This window comes from Bacillus rossius, chromosome 11, assembly GCF_032445375.1.
Source record: "Bacillus rossius redtenbacheri isolate Brsri chromosome 11, Brsri_v3, whole genome shotgun sequence".
Classification (NCBI taxonomy): domain Eukaryota; kingdom Metazoa; phylum Arthropoda; class Insecta; order Phasmatodea; family Bacillidae; genus Bacillus; species Bacillus rossius.
Genome location: NC_086338.1, coordinates 51,537,012 through 51,558,558, shown reverse-complemented (window position 1 = coordinate 51,558,558; position 21,547 = coordinate 51,537,012). Strand labels below are relative to the sequence as shown.

The 21,547-nt window shown below is 41.1% G+C and overlaps 1 protein-coding gene across 1 annotated transcript in view; it reads left to right on the top strand.

Moving 5' to 3' along the window:
* LOC134536965 (death-associated protein kinase related-like) overlaps nt 1–21,547 on the top strand; it is a 145,300-nt gene that overhangs the window by 42,055 nt on the left and 81,698 nt on the right. The gene's annotated exons all lie outside the window — the stretch shown is intronic.

Below are 21,547 nucleotides of genomic sequence, written 5' to 3'. Positions count from 1 at the left end.
ACCCTTTGTTTTCCAGATGGATACTGCCTGGGTTGTTAACATTAAAAGTGTTATTTTGAATACCATCGTAAATCTTAAAATGTTTTAGTATTTTTCAAGTAAGATTAAAAGACTAAAGACTAAAAAATAGTGGACACTGACGGTATTATTACAGTTGTAGTTATTCTGGAGAAACTATTTATAGCTGTCGGTCACCTTTTATAATAGGGCATTTCGTGAAAGTGTGTGCTATGCTAATAAAGAGCCAAACTTTTTCAATCAAATAATATAAACACATTGTTAACAAATGTTGAAGCTAAGAAGAGGTTTTTCAATTACGTCTCCCTAGAAATTAAATATATATATATTCTCTTAATGAAATACATCAGGAAAATGTATTTATACAATTCTCATTCCAAATTTCACCTTACAAAATACAATTATTGTCATACATTATAAAAAATTAATTACATTATATAGTTTTGTCTGTAAATGCTCCGCTCTATGGTGTTCATCGGCAACAGAGCATACCCAAACAAGGACAGAACTAATGGCATAAATGGTGCTTTGGAAGTAAATGTCCATTTAAATTCACACTGCAATCTAAGCATGAGTTGCGCTGAAGCAGAAACGAACTTCGAGAAAGAACGCTTCGTGCTCCCTCGTATCATCTCGCTCTATCCAGTCGGGCCAATGCGCTCTGTCGTTGGTGAACAACCAAATTTTCAAGATAATGCTTGTGAAATTTGTAAGAAATGTTATAACTTTGGCATACACATACCCGAACGATTAAAAGTAGCAATTTCAGATGTCATGCTGTAGTATCTATTTAGAATTCAAGCAGTTATCAAAGGTCGAAATTTCTGAATGCGAATTTTCTTAAACGTGTTTAATACACACTTGTTATAGCAAAAATAGTAATGCATAAGAGACTCGTCATTTAAAAGAAGGAAACTAAAATTTTAATGAAACACGCGCCTGCTTTAAAAATACAATTCTTAGAACAGTCTGTAACTCGACCGTGCAGTTGTGAAGGAAAATGACAGGCGTCAGAGAGCTCCAGAGAGGATAGTTTGTTACTTCTCCGACAAGAGAGAGTGCTGTCTGTGATGCGGTTCTGACGGAAATGTGAGAGGACACTCTCTTGTCCAAAAGAGACACGGCCCTAGTCATTGTGCGGTGTCTTGTTTATACCTGAAGCACGTCATGAGCTGTGCCTCTCGTAAGCCACCTGTGCACGCGGCGAGACCATCCGCCCATCCGTCCATCATTTGTAGAGAGCGCTCCATGTGGACACGTCGAGCTGTCGAGAGAGTTGGCAACCCTGTGTTCCCACACGCCCGCTCTGTTTCTGAAGGGAAGCCTAAGATGTACATCAAGTTCTGTCCCTGCTCGAACACGCCCGAATATTCACCTTCGGCCAACCTCGGGTTTATTTATATGTATTTATAGTTCTCTGTTTATTTTAATGAAGCTATACTAACCTAACCAACCGTCCATAGTGTTTTGAAGGATTCTAATGAAGCTAACCTAACCGACCACTTTTAATATTTGAATTAATTTTTCCTGCGCAAAAATACAACAAATCCCGAGGTTGGCCGAAGGAGAGTATTTGGGCGTGTTCGGGCAGGGACGGAACTTGATGTGCATCTTAAGGTGGGTTTACGATTGAAAATTAAGAATTGAGAATTAAGACTTAATCGTGTACTTACCATATGACCTTATGTAAACTAGTGGAATGGTTTATGATTGTCGTGTGTGAATTTTGACGGGTCGTGTGCGAACCATATGATGACTTAAGACTTAACAGAAATCACAACAAACCGGAACCTTTCAGCCGGAAGTTTATGTCTTGGTATTGTACCGAGCGAGACAGTATTTTTGGTTAGAATTCGTATTTTTGTAATTTGTAATCATCATCCATTTCGAAAAATAGATATCCCATTTGTCAATAACCTATTTCAAACCTACTTCTCCATTTCGAACAATGGCCGACCATGTGTTTTGTGCTGTGATTGGTTGGAATTAACGACTTCTATGTCAATCATAAACTGGAAAATGTAGTTTTGACTTAATCGTGTGCTCGATGTTAAGTTATAATTCTTAAGGAAATGAATCGTAAACCCAGCTCGTGGCGAGACCTGATACCTGGAACACCTGCCATTAGCGGCTCGGCGGATGGCGTGTTGTCCCGGCTCGACGGCGCGGATGTGCGTGATGTCACCTGCGGGGCCTGGGGCCGACCGCGTGGAAGGGCGACCTGTTGCGGCTGTGACCTCGTAACCTTTACGACTCGGCGCCGGGGAGACGCCGTGCCCTTGACCCGCGCGGCGGGGAGTCACCGGCGCGCGGCGTCCGTTATGACTTGATGTGAGCTTTTGGATATACGCCTTTGATAAGCACATGTAGGTATGTCTGTAGAAGAAAACTACACAAAACCCAAAAGACAAATTAAGCAAAAAAATTGCTGTTTTTTAATTTTGCTTAATTTGTGTTTTTTGTAGTTTTCTTCTACAGGCATACATGTGCTTAGCAATGGCTAGAGACCTGCAAAATTCGCGGATTCATTTGGTGATAGGCTAGAAGTCAAACACATATACCTCTTGAATAATTTTGCTATTGGCTTACTGTTCATCTGGTCGAATCTCAACCAGTTATAAACCCTCAACCAAAGAAGGATCGAATCACAAGACAAACCAGCTGAGACGACATACAAGTCGGCAGCCAATTAACTTGCATTACTTGCCCGAGTGTACATGGGTATGTGCAGTCTATCCTGAAGGCCATCGAAAACCGCGAATTTTGCAGTTCTCTAGCAATGGCGTATGTCCAAAAACTTACATCAAGTCATGCACTCCCATTGCACAAATCTTTCAAAGATAGTAGCGAAGCATCCGCGTGCGGCCGGACGCAACCTTGTTAAAAATGCGCGGTATTAAGTAAAAATTATTTAATAGGACGCGGTTAAATGACCGGCGGGAGCAGCTCGCGATGGGAGGGGGTGTTGGTGAGAGAGAGGGAGCAGTCAGCGACACGCGCGCGAGGATCGCAGCCGGCCAGTGACCGCCAGTGACCGGCCCGATTGTCGCAGACGTCTCGCAACGACCGCGACCTCGCTGATCCATTTCCGACCATTAGCGGCGCGGGCCGGGGGGTCGCATGGCGCGTGCCTTCCGCCGGCCGCTTCCTCCCTCCACCCCTCCTCCGTCTTAACTCTCCACTTGCCCCCTGTCCTTCTCTGGCTCTTGCCTCTTGTTCCCTGGCTATTGCCTCCTGCCTCTTGCCTCGTGGTTCTTGCCTCTTGCTTCTTTCCTCTTGCCTCTTGCCTCTTGCCTCTTGCCTCTTGCCTCGTGCCTCTTGCTTCTTTCCTCTTGCCGCGTGCCTCGTGCCTCTTGCTTCTTTCCTCTTGCCGCGTGCCTCGTGCCTCTTGCTTCTTTCCTCTTGCCGCGTGCCTCGTGCCTCTTGCTTCTTTCCTCTTGCCGCGTGCCTCGTGCCTCTTGCTTCTTTCCTCTTGCCGCGTACTTCGTGCCTCTTGCCTCTTGCCTCGTGCCTCTTGCCTCGTGCCTCGTGCCTCGTGCCTCGTGCCTCGTGCCTCGTGCCTCTTGCCTCTTGCCTCGTGCCTCTTGCTTCTTGCCTCGTGCCTCTTGCTTCTTGCCTCCTCCGTATAATGATCGGATCGGGCATGGTCCCGCCATGAGTCGGTCTTTCGCCGTCACGTCGAAGGGAACACAGGTGAGACGTGATACTGATATAGTTTTGGACGAGGTGTTTCCCGATCACGGTTTAGTATCAAAGCCACGCGAACTGCGCAGCTACAGAACCATTCCAGTAGTTTCTGTGTGCACTTCCCATATTTACTTAGCTCGTTCGCATACAGTTAGTTCTACATGTGGAGATAGCGCCAGAGTTTGAAACGACACTTCTTAACTTTAATTCATATTGAATCCCCCGTGGCTTTCTCTGTTAACAAAAAAAATTTTTTTTTCATCCACCAATCTTCTCGTGTTACTAATGTGATGCGTGATAGCTGTCGGCAGCCAACTGCAGCTGGAGAGACAAGTTCACCACTGGAGCTATAGCACTCGGAATGATGATGAGAAACCGAGGGTGTGTGAAATGGACACGCTTAGACGAAAGTAATCGAGCTACCTTGTCTTCTCGTCGTGCGTAGAGAAACTATGATAATTGGGCGGTCACCATAACATAATAAGACAGATAAATTAAGATGGTGTAATGCAAGCCCCTTGGGTGGTTTCACGTCTAAAGATTACTCTGAAAACACTAATTTTATCACTTTTCATTCTACTAAAAAAAAAATTACAGTTAAAAACAGAACTATCCATTCGCCCTCAGCTCATTGTTAAATACGACTCGGATATCTCGAGCAGTTTTCAAATAGCGGTTGTATCATGATCTGATGGAGATGCCTTTCGATGTGTTTATTCGCCCGCGAGAAGGGTTTTACACGTATCTCGACGGTTTGGCTGTGTGTGAGAGCGTGTGAGAGCGTTTGTGAGCGTGTGAGAGCGTGTGTGTGTGAGCGTGTGAGAGCGTGTGAGAGCGTGTAGCCGCTCCTTGGAGAGGAGCCACCAAGCTGTGCTGGACACGGGCCGGAGAGCCTCAACTTCTTGTTTCCGTGTAAACGTTGCTGAAGGCGGCAGCCGGCGTGTGGCGGAGCTGTTTACACGTCCGCGGCGCGCCTCCTGGCTCTACGCCTGCTCCACCGCAGTTTGTCGGCTGTCTCTCTGCGAGAAAACAATTGAACTGGAATTTTCAAGGCAGGAGTTGCTTTCTGATTGTGCCCTACCTGGGCGCACACACAGTGTGCAGGGTTTCAGAAGATACAACACGAACTATTTGATAACTGCTCGAGATATCCGGGTCGCATTTAACAATGCGCTGAGGGCGAATGGATAGTTCTGTTTTTTAACCGAATTTTTTTTAGTAGAGTGAAAAGTAATATGTAGTACATGAAACCACCCAAGGGCCTTGCATTACACCTTCGATCGTAATTTATGTCTTTATTATGTTATGGTGACCGGTGAGTTATCATAGTTTCCCTACGCACGACGAGAAGACCAGGGCATTGCGCTTAGAGGCGATACCGCGCTAGAAACTACCAGCGAGCGTCGCACTTATACCGCCTCACAAACAGAACCACGCCCCTGGGCAGGCGGGCCTCTTAACGCTTGGAGAATAGAAATTTTTTTTTTTTTGGAAAGCATTCAAGTAGATGCAAATAGTTTATACATAGTTTATCAAAGCATCTCCTGACCTAGACCTGGGCCGATCTAAACGCTGTTCTACGCTGTTCATACAGGCCCGTGTGCCAAATTGATCCTACGTAACACAACCCCGTCCGTTTATCCAGATGATTTTTACAAAAATGTTCAGTTTCTGATTTCACTGCACTTAATTCCCCGGATGACAGAATGATGATTTGGCGGCGGCCGAGACTGGTGTTGTTTTCCCGTGTCTATTATATGCAGGTTTTGCCTGGACCCACCTTGCTGGCCTTGGTCCAAGGTTAGCAAAACTTATAAATTTACCAGGATTATAAATCAAATGTCCAAATTAAAATATTGGACAGATAAAATAAAACAGCATCACAAACCATTATAAAAAGGCAACTTTAAAAATAACCTGCAATAATTTAAATGCAAAAAGAGAAATAAACTGTGTACAAAAAAAAAAGTGGCACATGCCATAGGGCTTGCCAGCTTAATTAAACGTTGTAAAGGATCATGTATGTTCATCTCTCAAAGTTTCTCCCCTCTTCTCTCCTCGACCCCTCACACACACGCAAACAAAGGATAAAGTTGCATGGCACTTGTAACTCGTCTTGGTTGATTCTGCGTCTGTATTAGTTTTTTTGGTAGATACCAGCTGTTTCGGCATGCTTAGTTGTGTGATATCGGCGAATACAATCGGCGATGCTGTCCTTGTAAATGGCTGCGACAAGATGGCCGATTCAACACACAAGCTGGGAAACCAGTGATTTCTCTGGGCATAAAAAAAAACTAGAATCACGTCATATTTGGCGGGAAATTGTACCAAGTACACGGTGGGAAGGAAGAGGTGAAATAATGAGTGATACAGCATGCACGCGCTATTCAAGAACATTGTCACCTGACGATTTGCGTTGCCAGGCTATATGTCTACAAGCGGAAGTACACATATAGGTAATGAATTCACATTCCATAATCTGGGAAAATTATTTTTTCAAGATGTTAGAACTAATAATTTATAAAAAAAGGGGGGGGGGGGTTGTCTGTATAGTCGGTTTACGGACGATAAGTTTACGTGATAACGTCATAAGAAAACATTGATTAAAAATTGCATACTTTTTAATTTTCAAATATTATACACAGTTTTTGCAAATTTAATTTAAATAATTTTTTAAAATATAATCACGAACAATTAGTTATAGAAATAAACTGAAATCAAATCAATGTCAATAAATTGTTAATTTTAAATGACGAAATTGGACAAATAAATAAATATTTTTTAAATTGCTGCTTTTGAAAAGCCCGCCTTAACCGGTTTGATATTATAGAAGATTTTCTCGCACGGTGGTTGGCCGGTTCTTGCACGCCCGGTTCAGGCGGAACGTGACAGTGAGTAGTGCTTTTTCGTGCCTGCAGCCGGCGTTCATCGATTTATATGACGTTGTTATCACGTCAAAAAAATACCATACATGCATACATTTATTTGTACCTGTGACATACGTACATCAGTAGGTTTTTTAAAATTTAAAATCTTGTGATGCAATCCATTCTCTTTCACCCTCGGGATCAAACACCATTAGTAAAGCGTCTAAAGGATATGTTTCTAATAGCCCACTCCATCAAGGTTCGTCGCCTCTCGGACAAATGAACGCGGGGAGACAAGAACGTCGTTCATTTGTCTTCCAGCCGCAACGGCAGGAAGCAGCAGGAATGAAAGACGTGGCATCTGGTGTTTACATTGTCGAGTTCGCAAAAGAAGCAGAACAAAAGAGTTAAGAGTTCCTTCCGTTTTTTCTCGGAGCGAGATGGATGATGCCTGGTGATTTTTTCTCCCAATTGCTTGGCTGCAGCTGAATTAAACACATTGCACCACAGCATTATTTGAAAACTTTATTTTTTTATCTTTTGCTGGTTTACTTTCCGAGTGACGATTTTCCCATTTCATAGTCTTACATTAAATATAAATAGTTCGAGACAGGTCACTTTTCAAATTTTTTTTTTCTGAAAAGGCTTTGGCTTTCTGACAAAAATCGGCATATGCCATCTGCTAACAGTGCATAAATTTCTTGTGGTGTTTAATTTGTATTATACGTACTTAAAAAAATGAACATGAGAATGGAAAAAAAGTTGTAAGAAAACTTTACTTAAAGGTCCTAATCTTGAAGGTATTTTGGTTGGGGGGGGGGGGGGGAATCTTCGTGTCTCTGAGGCTCCAGGGGTCGGGCTGTTTTTTGATATGTCTAGAATTCATAGAAAACCTTAGAAGTTATGATGACGGGAAAATTTACTGTTTTTTGTTTTACTGTGTAGTGTGAAACCTTGTACATAAAATAATAGGGAGCGAATCCGTCAAAATTATTTGCTCCCCGGTACTGTTGGTAGACGCCTTGTATTTTTACTCGACCTGCCTCCTGTGGTAGTTAGAAATTTGAAAGTGGACGACAAATCAACAAAAAATGTCAGCTATGTATAGGCTACAGTTTATTTGTAAAATGTCCCAGCGTTTTTTTAGGTAACCTACAAGTAAATAAACTTGTAAACTTGTCGTTACAAGCGTGCTTTTTGTGAAACACTTGTAACAGTGTGTTTTTTAACAAACCGGTTAAAATTTATAGCGTACTTGTTAGTTAGTACTTGGGCCAAGGCCCCCGCAAGGGTGAGGCTGGTTGGACCCATGGGTCCAGGGCCCAGGCCCAGCCCCGTTTAGTTTTATCTCTGCGCGTGAAATAAATATACATACTCGCTGTGGTTATTTTAAAATAAAATCATTTTATAAATAAAGCCTAGTTTGGACTTACAAAATAGTAACCATAATTACTGTACCCTGTATTTTCAGGTTAAATAACTTTCTAAAAAGAGTAGGTAAGAAATAACCATGCCATTATAATGTAGCACGTGATTGTAAAATTGTGGGGGGGGGGGATGGTCTCCGATCCTGGGTACAGGGCCCGTAATAATCGAATGTGGAGGCCATGAGTAATGGTAATGAGCTGACGTCTTGGTCGCAGCTCGGTGCATGTCGAGCACATGGTGCGAATAAGTGCGTCAGCGGCAGCCTCCGTCTGCAACATCAGTTGAGGAGAGGGGGAGAGGGGGTGGGAAATGGAAGAATGAAACATCCTGTTCGGGCGCGTTCCAAAAATAGCCGTCGCAACTTTTCCCACGTGCGCGAGCTTCTCGTCCGAACGCGGAGGGCATTTGTTTGCTTTCAAAATCTTTCCTTGTATCAGCAATGCCGGCGAGATCTTATCTGTTGCGGGTTGATCTGTTTGTCTTATCAGGCACGTCCGCTATTATCTTGTTATTGATTATATATATATATATATAATTCCTTTATAGTTAAAAAAACTTACATTCGACAAGGGCGCTTTTAACTCTTGGGATTGCCTTCAGTTGGTTGCAATAGACGGTTTTTTTTTGCATAGATATTTCAGTAGGTATGTTTGCACGAAAGCCAGAACAGCATGTCCTAGAAATCCCTTGTTCAAATTATTAAAAAAAAAAAAGAGATAATTTTTTAAAAATATTTTTTAGGAATTGGGGAGTTATCACCCCTCCCATTTTTTTTTTTTTTTTTTTTTTAGCTTACGACCCTTGGGATATACCTCTCTCCTCCCTCCCTCACCCGAAAACCTTAAAAAATGGTATCATTCTCACCAACTCAACAACAAAGGGAAGGAATTTGAAAGCAAACAGCGGTTAAAGCAGTTGTACCCCCTCCAAACGAAATTCTGCGCGCGCCTTTAGCCACGCGCCGTGAAAACAAAAGAGTTTTTATAACGGATGGCGCCACAGCGTTGCATTAGACTTCGTTGGAATGCAACAGTTTTTTAATCGCCTCCCGCTATGGAAGCAAATTTAAAGACGCATTCACATCAAAAAAGATAGCTTCTACTCAGCTGGCGGACGCTGGTGGCTGTAGACTAGCGCGGCTCCGCAGTGCTGCCAACTCAACGCGACTAGTACTGCTTTCCATGGTTTTGAACAAAGTGTTATTGCGACCGGGAATTTTTTTTTTTTGCGTCGTACAGAAAACTTATGTTCTAATATTGGTCTGAACGAGCTACGTAAGTGTGTACGCAATAGAATTACTCAATAATTTTGGGTGTGATGTTCTTAGTCAGTTGAATAATTTTACGTGTTCACACGTTCATTCATATGATCCACGCACTTAAGGGTCACAGTTCATCGAAAATTGCGTTTTCCCAATTCAGCTCTGAGTGAGCGTGGAGGTAAATGTCCGTTTTGCCTGTATATGCATACGATGATATAAATACTTAAATATATTTATTTTAGTTGAGAAGATGAAATAGCTCACCTCATAATTGTAGGCATGCGTGTTTTAGACCCCTCAAAAGTGTTCAGATAGCTGAATGGTGGCGGTAGCGGTCAGGTGTGGCTCCAGGCCAGGGCAAACCCAGCGCCATTTTTATTTATTTTTCTTTGTCTAATGTTTTTTTACAAGTATGGACAACATTAATGGAAAAAGGAAAATTAAATGTTTGTCGTTTCAATTCAAGATTTCTTAAAAAAAAAAAAAGGAAAAAAAAAACTTTAAAATATTTTACTGGCACCAGGTATTTGATATATTTTAAGCGTTTATAAAACTGACCCGAGGGTAATTAATCAGGGAAGAAAAGAATATCGAAATGTTTCTATGGTAAGTTAGCAAAAACCATCGTCGAAATTCCACATTGGGTGGGAAATGTCGCGGGGAATGGGGGCCCCGCGGTGTGTGGTGAGTGAGTGGTGGCTGAGCGGTGTTGCGGGTCGGACGCACTGCGCACTGTGATTGGCTGTGGCCGGGGTCTGACGAGGCGGTGTGTGGGCGGACCAGCTCTCCCGGCCGCCCACTCCCCGCGACAAAACACCCCGCGCACCGCACGCCAGCCTGGCGTGGTCAGTGTCTGCCCGCAGACTCGCCTCTGGCTGGGCGCTTGTACCCTTCTATTGCTTCCTTTGATAGTTTGTATTTGACGCAAGGGCGCCCATACCTATGGGCAGGGTGGGTCCGTGGCTCCCCCCTAGCTTTCAGACAAAGAAAAAAATTAGGTGTTCTTGAGCATTTTGGGCAAATTTTGAGTCCTTTTTGGCAATTTTTTTGTCATTTGAGATGGTTTTCCCCCCTCCCCCTACAAATTCTGCCCCCCCCCCCCTTACAAACTTTCATATGGGCGCCCTTGTTTTGACGTGCAACTTCCTTGGGCGCCATTTCAATGCCAAGTTTTCGTGAAACGTTGCTGTGAAACGCTCCTGACAGAGAATAGGTTATTGGCCAAAGATATACAAAGAGAGCACTATGCCATGTACGTTACTGGGCTCGTTTTCGTTCTCCTCCTCGTTGTTGCGAAGATTCGTCCGTCGCCCAAAAAGAAAAAATTCAAATAGAACTGAGAGAGACAAGAGAATAAGACAGTGTGTGTACATGTGCGCTTGCAGTAAAAACTAATATCGGCATGGGGATGGCAGAGGCTGGTTTTTCGTTGCATATTTTTTTCTTCGTAAGAAAACTGCACACTTAAAAATATAAATTTAGGTCGTGGAAAGTCGGGAAATTTTTATTTCAGATTTGTGTGGACACCCTGAATTAAAATTAAACCGTAATTATTAAATTACTCCCGTCAGCCGTTTTCTCGAGACTTTCGCGTAGGCCGCGCCGAATATGGCTCGCGCGTCGCACCAGACACCAACACACGGCACGCGACAGCTCGAGTGCGAGGTCGCGTCCTCCTAAGTCATTTTGCGCGTAAACGTAGCGCGATTTCTCTTTCTCTCTTTCCCCCTCACCCTCATTCCCATACTCTCCTTTCTCAACAACTGTAAATAACCCGCGTTTGTAAAAGCGGTTTCATAAAATACGGTATTAACATAACAGATTTTTAAGTCGTAATATTGTAGTTTCAACCTTCGTAATCCCGATTAGTTTTGATTGTGAGTAATTTACCTGTGCGTTAAATTTTAAAATGAGATTTTTTTTTACAAGCGTTGTTAGCCTTGTATCAGCAATGTCGTTGAGATCTTATCTTCTTCGAGTTTATCTTTTTGTTGTATCAGACACATCCGCTGTTTATCTTGTTTTTAGACTTATGTAAAATATGTTATGTTCTCCGCTTTATAGTTAAAAAGTTAACACGCATTCGACAAGGGAGCTTTTAACTCTTGGGTTTGCTTAGAGTTGGTTGTAATTTGCTGCCTTTATGCATAGATATTTCAGTAAGTATGTTTGCACAAACGCCAGAACAGCATATCCCAAAAAACCTTGGTTCCAATTATTTCACTAACACGAGAAAAAAAAATGGGAAAATTGCAACGTTAAGTTTACATGTATCATATGTAACAACGTTTAAACCGCAGAAATTATTATGTGATACAAATCAAAGACACTGGATGTAAACTTGGCGTAAAGAGTAATCTTAAGGAGGAACGGCGACAGTAGTATTAAAGCATGTTTGTCGTTTACTTTGCACCGCATAGTGACACAGTTGGCTTCCTACAGATGCCATTAAAAACCATATAAGAAGATATAACACATAACAGTGCGAAGTAATATGAACACGAGAAAACGGAAATAATGGAGACCCGGATTAACTAAAGAAGTGAAGATATCATCAGTGTCTGATGTGAATAAAAGTTGAATAAATGTAACAAGTTTAGATGAGTGAAGAAATAAAAAAAGATTTCGTGTATTAAAATACTGAAAATACAGAAGAGAAAGGATGGAGAAAATAAGGAAAAAATAAAGAAATACGTAATGAATGACATGGAGAAGATAGTTGTAGATAGGTATGAATATATAAGAGAGTCATTGACAATTAAATGCAAAAGAGACAGTAGGGAAAAAAAAATATAATGAAGAACAAGAAGAAAGTAGACATGACAAAATAACCATGGCAATATCGATAAATATTTGGTTACCTTGCTATCGACCCGAGTATTTTAATATGTACATATTTTATTTTATGAATTATAATTGTATAAAGAAGAAATGTAATTTTGAAATTCGAGAAGAAAGAGAGGATACAAAGCGTGAAGACAGAGGCCCGTAGGAAAACTGAAGTAAGAAGTGGCTGTTTTGAAGAAGGATGTATTTGAAAGATAGTGTTTGACTTGATGTAAGTTATTGGACATACGCCATTGCTAAGAACTTTTTCTGTTGAAGAAAAACTAATAAATAAAATAAATAAATAAAAATACCCAAAAAAGACAAAAAACACACAAAATTAAGCAAACAATTGCTGTTGTCAATAAGGATATGAACACCACAAAATATTCCGAAACAGGAATATGGTAAAAAAAAAAACCACAAATGATGACAACACAAAAAAATATTGAACCCAAAATAATTCAGCATAACAGTTGAAACGAGACAAAAACACGACAAAACGAAAAGACAAACAAATACAATAGTTTTACCAAAACAGAAACAAGCGACGTTTCGGGAACTGCTATCTGCTCCCGTCCAGGTGAGACTTTTTTTTTTTTGTTGACCATATTCCTGTTTCGGAATATTTTGTAGTGTTCATACCCTTGTTGACAACAGCAATTGTTTGCTTAATTTTGTGTGTTTTTTGTATTTTTTGGGTATTTTTATTTATTTATTTTATTTATTAGTTTTTCTTCAACAGAAAACGTTCTTAGAAATGGCGTATGTCCAAAAACTTACATCAAGTCATGCACTCCCATTGCACAAATCTTTTAAAGATAACAAAGATAGTGTTTCCAGATGGTGTTGGGATGTAGGAACGACTGGTGCCTACGCAGTGTTGGGAGTCGAGGTCCGGGTGGTAACACTAGGTACTGTGGCGTGCTGGCGGGGAAGCCTTCTTTCCACAGACGAGAGAGCCAAACGACCGATCGTGCATCTTCGGTTTTTTTTTTGTCCATTGTAAATAAATATGGCGGTGTTGATAAAAGGAAAGACCATACACAAGGCAACGGTATTTATTTGTAATTGTTTTTAGAGGAAAATACCTAATTGAAGAAACGTACTTCGTGGATTCGTATATTTTTCATACCGTATAAAATCTAGGAAGTCTTTGTCTTCCGCAAATATTCTCGGGACGCCCCATATTCCGTGAATGTTTTTATTTTGTACAACTCGTGATAACTAATGGTCAATTAGGTTAGGTTAGCTACATTATAAATACTTTAAAAACATTGTGGACGGTTGATTTGGTTAGGATAGCTACATTAAAGATACTGTGAAATCATGTAAACGGTTTCCTAGCCCTGGATAGCTACATTTTAAAAAGTTATTTGCTAAGCAACCATAAAATGATTTTGCAGTATTTTTTAAGGTAGCTAACTTACCTAATATACCCAACCATCTACAATGTTTTAAAGTACTTATAATGTAGCTAACCTATCCTAATCGACCGGAAAATTTAATGCCACACCGATTTATACAATGAGATAGAACGGAAAAAAAAGTGGCATGAACTTCGGGTGTGGCTCTCTCGTCTGTGAAATGAAGGTATGGCGGGGAGGGAGTGTTAGTTAGTCTCGGCGAGGCGAGGGCGTTTAGCATGAAACTGGCATTGTAATAACTTAATGTGTCGCGCGCAGGGCGCGTGGGACTATCCACGCCTCTCCCCCCCCCCCCCCCCCAATCTTCCTCTAGGTAGCAGCGACGCCCAACAGGGGAGCGGCTGGCAGGCTGCCAGTCCGGTCTCGTGAAAAAACACGACCGAGCGTTTTAAATTATTAAAAAAAAAAATCCAGCAAGTCGCACCTGTTGTTTGTTTACTGTGGTGACGTGACAGAGGTTTGCAGAGAGAGAGAGAAGAAAAAAATCAGGTTGGTTCTAGAGCAGCGGTTCCCAAAATATGTTCCAATGTCACGTAAAGCCGACATAATTATTGTCGAATAACTTTCTGTGAAGGAGTTGGGGTTCCGCCAAAAAGGAAAGTAGATCATTGGGTTCCCTGGCTGAAAAAGAAAATTGGGAACCGCTGTTCTAGAGCATTCGGAAAAAAAAATTCCAAGAACATTCGAATTAAATTATTGGTCCTTCCAGAAATTTTACATCCCAAAAAGTTTTTTAGAACAGTTCTCAAAAATCCTATTAACATTTGAAAAAAGTTCTAGGAAATTCGGGAAAATTAAAAAAAAAATCCAGGTACGGTACATTTTCTTATATTCTAATAAAATACTAAAACTTTTTTTTAATTACATCACTTCATTCGAACGTTATAAAATAATTTTCAAAATTTCTGACTTCAACCGACGAAAATAACGCGAGTGTGAATAACATTACACTCGCATTCAATTTCAGCCGGTTTCAAACTTCGGTCCAGCCATCCTTATTAGTCTACTGTAGTAATGGTTTTTCGAGATCGCCCCTGAAAAATATTGTGATTCGGAAATTTTTGTTATTCGATGTCTGGTATGTTCACTAAAGCTGATACGAAAGTCACAGAACAAGTAATGGAATTGAAGGAATGGTTCCAAGTCAAGAAAAAGTTCGGAAATTGATGGTAACTGCGCTGGAAGTTACGAAATTTTAATTTCCACCTGCCTCTTGCGATAATTATACAAATATCTGGATATTGTCCCCTTGAATTATGTGGAAATCAACACACAAAATGATTTAGCTTTCCAACGTGAATATTGGCACGTTCATTCGAACGGTAAATATATTTCGTATTATGTTTTGTTTTTATTACCTTCTGTATAAAAAGTGATAAAGTGAGGGTTTTCACGAAAAGGTCATGAAAATGTCCAGGTTGACACCCTGAAGTAATAAAACACCTCGAGATAAGGCGATGACGGGAAGAATTCAGTGTCACAAGCGACTCGCCGGTACAGAACCTGGATTGTAAAACTTGAAGTGACTAAATGTAAATTATGGTATTGCCTAAACACTGATGCTACCTCGCAATATTTGCCCTCGTCTGACGAGTGCTAACTCTGCTAGTAGTGCAAGCTCGCTTGGCCGAAGCGCGGAAGCCTTCGTGTGAGCCACGTGTCGCAGTGGCGGATCCAGAGGTTCACCTCGGAGGGGGCACTCTAGGATTTCAGAACAGCCAGAGAAAAAAAAATGTCTTCAAATTACTAAATTTGTATTTAATCTACTCACACTACACACAACATCCAACCACCAGATTTTATGATTCTATACAAGAAATTCATTAATTATATTAAACTATTTTATTGGTTTCAGAAACAATCATTTTTGTCGGCAATGTTAATGTAGCCAGACAGCTGGTTTTTTTTTTTTGGGGGGGGGGGGGCACTTGCCCCTGGTGCCCGCCCTTGGATCCGCCACTGCACGTGTGTGTTTGTTGTTGACTCGGGAGGCATGGCGGCCGAGAGCTCGCGGACATAACGAAGGCTGGTTGTACTCCGGACACGTAAACGGCGTTTAACGGGCAGGATCTGCCGGCGATCGTGCTGTAATTAAGAGGCTTCCCGGAGCCCGGAGCCCCCGGAGTGGGGACACCACCACCTCACTCCACTTCCGTGGGGGGACGGAGCGGTCGACACCTGGGGGGGTTCTCTGCAGCTGTCGACGAGTACACTCCACTTGCCCTGAAGTCATTCGACCTAAAATGAATTTCGGCCGAATGCCTGTTAGGTCGAATGACTAGTAGGGCAACTGACTTTTAGGTCAAGTGACGTTTAGAAGATATGACCTTTAGGGCAAATGACTTTTAGGGCAACTGACTTTTAGGTCAAGTGACGTTTAGGATATATGAATTTTAGGTAAAATGACTGAGGGATTATTTTAAATTTTAGGTCAAGCGACGTTTAGGAGATATGAATTTTAGGTCAAATGATGCGCACCGCTGTCGACACCTCTAGAAGCACTGCAGACCACTGCCCCTGTTCTCCAACTTCATTCCCTTGTACTCGCGTTATCTGCCGCTCAGGCCAGCGTCTAACTATGCGTTCCTGCAGCGTTTTGTGGCTTCACAATGCAGGTCTTATCAAGAGCGGTATCCCAAAGAGGTTCGGGCAAGGTAGCGAACAAGCACTGCCCTTGTCGAAATACAGCCGTAACCTAACTCGCGGGCCGTTATTCCAGTAAGGAATCAAATCGGCAGTAGTTCTAATAAACGTCGCCCTGCGCGAGGCTAGAAACTGGTTACAACGCACTCTAGCGGACGTTTTGCATTAAGTGTTTTTCGCACAGTTGAAATCACTTTTACTAAACAATAAGTCATCAAGTAGATAGATATTAACATTATTAACCTGTGTCAATAAACTACTTACTTTGTATTAGAACCTCTATCCCGAGATTTTCTTTTTTGCTAGTAGTTACGGGCCCACCCAACAGATAGCGTCACATCGCACCCTGAGTACAAGACTATCGTAACTTAAAAATCAGTGCAATACTATCCAAGGGCGCCCATACCCGGGGGCAGGGGGGGGCCGTGGCCCCCCCCTAGCTTTCAGGGAAGGAAAAAAATATAGTGTAGTCAGGTGTTTTACTTTAAAGAAAATTATTTAAATTCGGTATTATGTAGAAGTGATTCAACACGAAGATATTATTGTATATCGTTTTTTACATGTCTATTTCATTTGTTATGTTAGTTCAAGCATTAGTTTCTGCTGCTGCGATATAAGGTGTTGTGTACAGGGAGAAAACGCTGTTCAAGCGCAACGCCCGTGGCGAGTCATTCCCCTTCGTATTCCTACCCAAGCTCGCGCGATAACACAACACAACAGATTTAGACCAGTCAGAGTTAGACGACGCGACAGTTGACATGTGCTTGTAGACGGCGAAATGTTTTGCTACTTTTTCGTCATAATAATGTGTATGTTCACAAATAACATCTCAAAACAGAGATTTTTCAATAGTCTTTAGGTCTACCTACAGTTTTATGCATCTGGTCTAGATTTAGTTTAGTGTATTCAGTCAGTATAAATAACTTTAGTGCAAATAAATAAGTGAAAAGTGTAAAGATAAAAACCATTGTTATTATGTAGTGTTTCTTAGTTTTCCTCATTCGTCACATCCGCTCAGAATATTCACAATTTTTAAGGTAAGCTAACACCTTTAAAGTTACTCAAATAAGAATTATTGTTCAGAAAAGTCTACAACGTAAAATTTATGTTGGAATTTTTAATTTAGAGGAAAACCACTTTTTCCCTTCAAAAGTGTTTAAAGGGATAAGGATTCCGCTACCTTCAGTAGACTCGAAAGCAATTTACACTGGAATCTCGATTTTACGTATGCTCACAGTCGCTTGGATTGCATTCGTAAAATCGTTATCTTCATAAAATTTCAAACACCCCACCCTGTGAAGATACATGTTATAATTTATTGAACGGAATATATATAATATTAAATAGTAAAAACAATGACTGCTGTCTGCCCTCTGCCCTCCCCTTATTTTTTTTTTTAACATTCCACAACTTGCTTCATTGCACGAGTGATATAAAAGCGACATCACAGCGACTAAACACAGTTGCACCACGCATTGCATCATGTTAACTTTTGTGTGGTGACAGTAGGTTGTCCGACATGCCTTTCTTGGATATCTTTCCTTTTCGTAAGACGCGTGTTACTAAAATAAATTTATATTTGAGTTTGCAAACTTGTCCACTCCTTGCCAGAGACGACTGAACACAGACGAGACTATCCAGGGTCGGGCTGATGAGCTGGAAGAATTCCCTGCCTTGCATTTTTATGGACTTCACCTTATCATATTTATCAGTTAATCTTTAACAAATCAGCTTGAAAAATATTAATGAACGCACTTTTAGTAACATAATCGAGGAGAACAAGCACACAGTTCAGTGTACACCTGTACTGTTTCATAAAAGTGATCATAGGTAGGGACTGGAAAAATTCGCGGTTTCAATGACCACTAGGATAGACTAAACGATTCTCCTATGTACTCTGGCAACTATCACATGGTCATTGGCTACCGACTCGGGGAAACTGTTTACTGCGATTCTTATGATTCGATACTTCTTTTGTTGAGTGTTTGCCATTGGCTCAGAGTCCTTCAGGTAAATTGCGGTCCAATCACTGACGCAGCATTAAGCTAAACGAGTTTGGATTCCAGCCTGTCTCGAAAGGAATCCGCGAATTTTTACGGTCTTTAATCATAGGCTTATTTGGTGAAAAAAAACGCTGCTCTTTAACGACAGACATTCATTAAAAACACAGTACATTTTAGTGCGAGAAGCCCTTGAATTTGTGATAGCCATAGGGAATTATTTGTTTGTATAGTAAGTTAAAAAAAAGCTTAGTTGAAAATCCGCTCGTCACGTCTACTTGCTGCGTCACTTATACCATTTTTGAGCGTTTTTTACTGGGAAACCGATGCAGCGAAGGTAATTAATGCGAAAATTGTCAAGATAATGCCTAATGGCTTGGGTTGCTGGATATTAGCGGAAAGGAGAGGAAGTAGCTACTCAATATCGTTTCTTTCTCTCACGCTTCTCAAGGTTTCAAGCTCAGTTGCTATGTTCACGAGCTGGAAATGTTGGAATGGGTAAGGAATGTTGAGTATAGTTCATTTGCGGTAAAATAAATATTTTTACAGCCTTGGCATAATTTTTCAATCTAAGAAATTTCGAACTTTGCGACAAATAAAGTGTACCTAGTCCATTTTTTCTTTTCGATTTTGAGTTTGATGCCGCAATAACTTATACAATATTCACTAACGGTAAATGGCTTTGTATTAGCTTTAAAATATGAATACGCTGTGCATTAAAAATTAATATCTTTATATGTTTTCATAGTGTTTTTTTAATTTTTTTAAAAATATATTTTGGTGTCAAATTTTCCGAATTTTAGATGGTTCCTGAAAAAAATGTATTCGTAAAATCGCGGCTTCGTTCAGTCCGGGCTCCGTAAAATCGAGGTTCTAATGTACTCTTAATTCTGAAGTTAAGTTCTGAACATGTTATTTAAGGGTTTATCAATGCCGTATTTACGCGCAGGCTATCTAGGCTGTAGCCTATGGGCCCGCACCACAAATGGGGGCCCGCACCACACGACACGAAAAAAAAAAATTATACTGCGATGTGGATCTTCTTATATTCTTAAAATACGCGTCGACATAGTATGTCCAGTTGTTTTGTGTGGATTAATTGCGCCGAACTAAACTCTTCTGTGGAAAGCTGATATATGAGTTATGTCAGCATTTAGAAATTTTCGATTATTTTCATTGGTTTTGGTGTCACTTAATTCCTTAACATCTAAATACTGTTTGGTTAAATAGTCTAGTTTAATAATAAACTAATTTTTTCTGTGCTTTACTACTGAATCCATCTGTGCTAATTTTAAATGATAAGCAATTATGATTCATATCGAAACATAGTAATATTCATTTAATTGTGAAACAATTTTTGACTGTAATTATAAGCGTAGTTCAGGTGTTACATTTAAAAACAACTGTTTTCTGACTGTGATAACATACTCAAATCGTTTCTCTCCCAAAGTTGAATCTTTTGATCAACACGTTTTAAACTTTATAATTATTTTAATTTAATTTGTACGCGACATTTATTTAGGGGTAAAGAGAGCAATTAGTTGAAGGACTGTATTCTTGATATCCGTGTACCCGAGACGCTTCAAAAGTATAAGGACTCTATTCCTGCATTTGTGTTTCTAAAAATTCATTTGTTTCAATAAAATAGTTAATATTTAATTAATAAAGTAGCCAATAAAGATTTTTTTATGGCGAATGAGTACTGTGGTCTATTATTTTAGTAACAGGACAAAAAATTTTAACAGGGTCAGAACTGGAACTATTTTATGGCTAGTAACAAGCCGCAGTTAAGTCTTCCAAAATATTAAAAATACTTCATACCCCTAAGTCTGGCCCCCCCCTACAAATTATCATATGGGCGCCCTTGATACTATCACAACTCAGATGCCATCGTCTTGCACATATTCTTATATAATGTTTTCCAGAGTGCAACACTACATTATTTGCCATAAGTCCCGTAAAAGTAAATATAATATTGCGATAGTCTTGCAGTGCCTAGATAATGATATTTTCCTGCTTATGGTAAAAATATCTCAATAACTCAATTTTTTGAGTTACGATAGTCTTGTACTCAGGGTGCGACATGTCGCGCAGAACATGGTTTCAGTTTCCACTGTAAAAGAGTCGCACTTCTACACCTCCCTCCTTGTTCTGTGACTCCCGCCCATTCATTCCGTCGACGCCCCATTAGGTCGTCGACTTGCGCGGGCTCTCTGACAGACGAGACGTCGCAGCCGTGCCCATGTTGGGAACGAGACGTGAGGATTGTGGGCAGAGGGATGTCTGGAAAGACCTGATTCCTCGTGTTCTTCCGTCTCGGAGCCGGTTCCCGGAACGGAGAGACGTAAAGACGGCGTGACGCCGCCGGAGAGGCGAGGAATGTCCAGCCGCGCGGACTTGGTGCTTCCGGAGAGACCACGCCTCCTTGATCCAGGCGGCTCCTGGGGCCCGGATCAGTTCAGTGCTACCTTTGAATGTATATACTGTATAGAAGTCGCGAGTGGATAGGATTTACTCTACGTTTTTCAGAAGCGTATGATGAGCAGCTTGGGAACTTCACCGCTGCAGTGCGCAGCCGTAACGCCCTGTATCGTCTTAGAGGGGGAAGGGGTGTCTGAAGAGTTGGACACTTGTCCGCTAGGGACCACCACAAGTCGATGCCCTAGAGATGGTTGGCGATTGCGGCGGTGAATTAACCAACTACCTCAAAACCGTATTAGAAATTTTAACCTGGGCTGGCGACTTCTATACAGTATATATATTCAAAGGTGCTACCGGATTTTTGTTTATTTATTTATTTATTTATTTATCCAGTTTTTGATCTATTGATTCCATATGGAGGCGGGACTCCGGGATATAGAACAAGCCAATTAATACAAATATATACATAATATATACAAACATACTGTACAACCACAAAAACTAAATATTACAGACTACTTTTACATTTCAAAAGTAAGAAAGAGAGAAGGAAAAAAAAAACATGGGTACATAAGAAATGGTATACCTCCAAAGTTTTCAAATCGATACGACAGGTTAAAATCGACTTCCAAGATTTGTTTACGTAGTTCGTTCGTTGCAAGTGAAAACTAATGAAAGCGTGTTAACAAGGGGCTATAAGATGCGTGTTTTCAGAATCACTTTTAGGCGCGAAACACCCGTGAAGATACTTGTGAGAACTCGAAGTTGTTTATTTGCGTTACACCTTTATCTTCGTTTCTCGGCCATATAATGTCACGGTCACCGCTCAGATGTCACAGTTGTCCTGTGCACGACGAGAAGACTGCGCGCCAGTCCAGAGGAGACACTGCGCTAGAAGCACCAGCGAGCGTCGCGCTTATCATCCCGCCTTGCCGACACAGATAGGATGGTCCAGGATGTGTTCGCGAT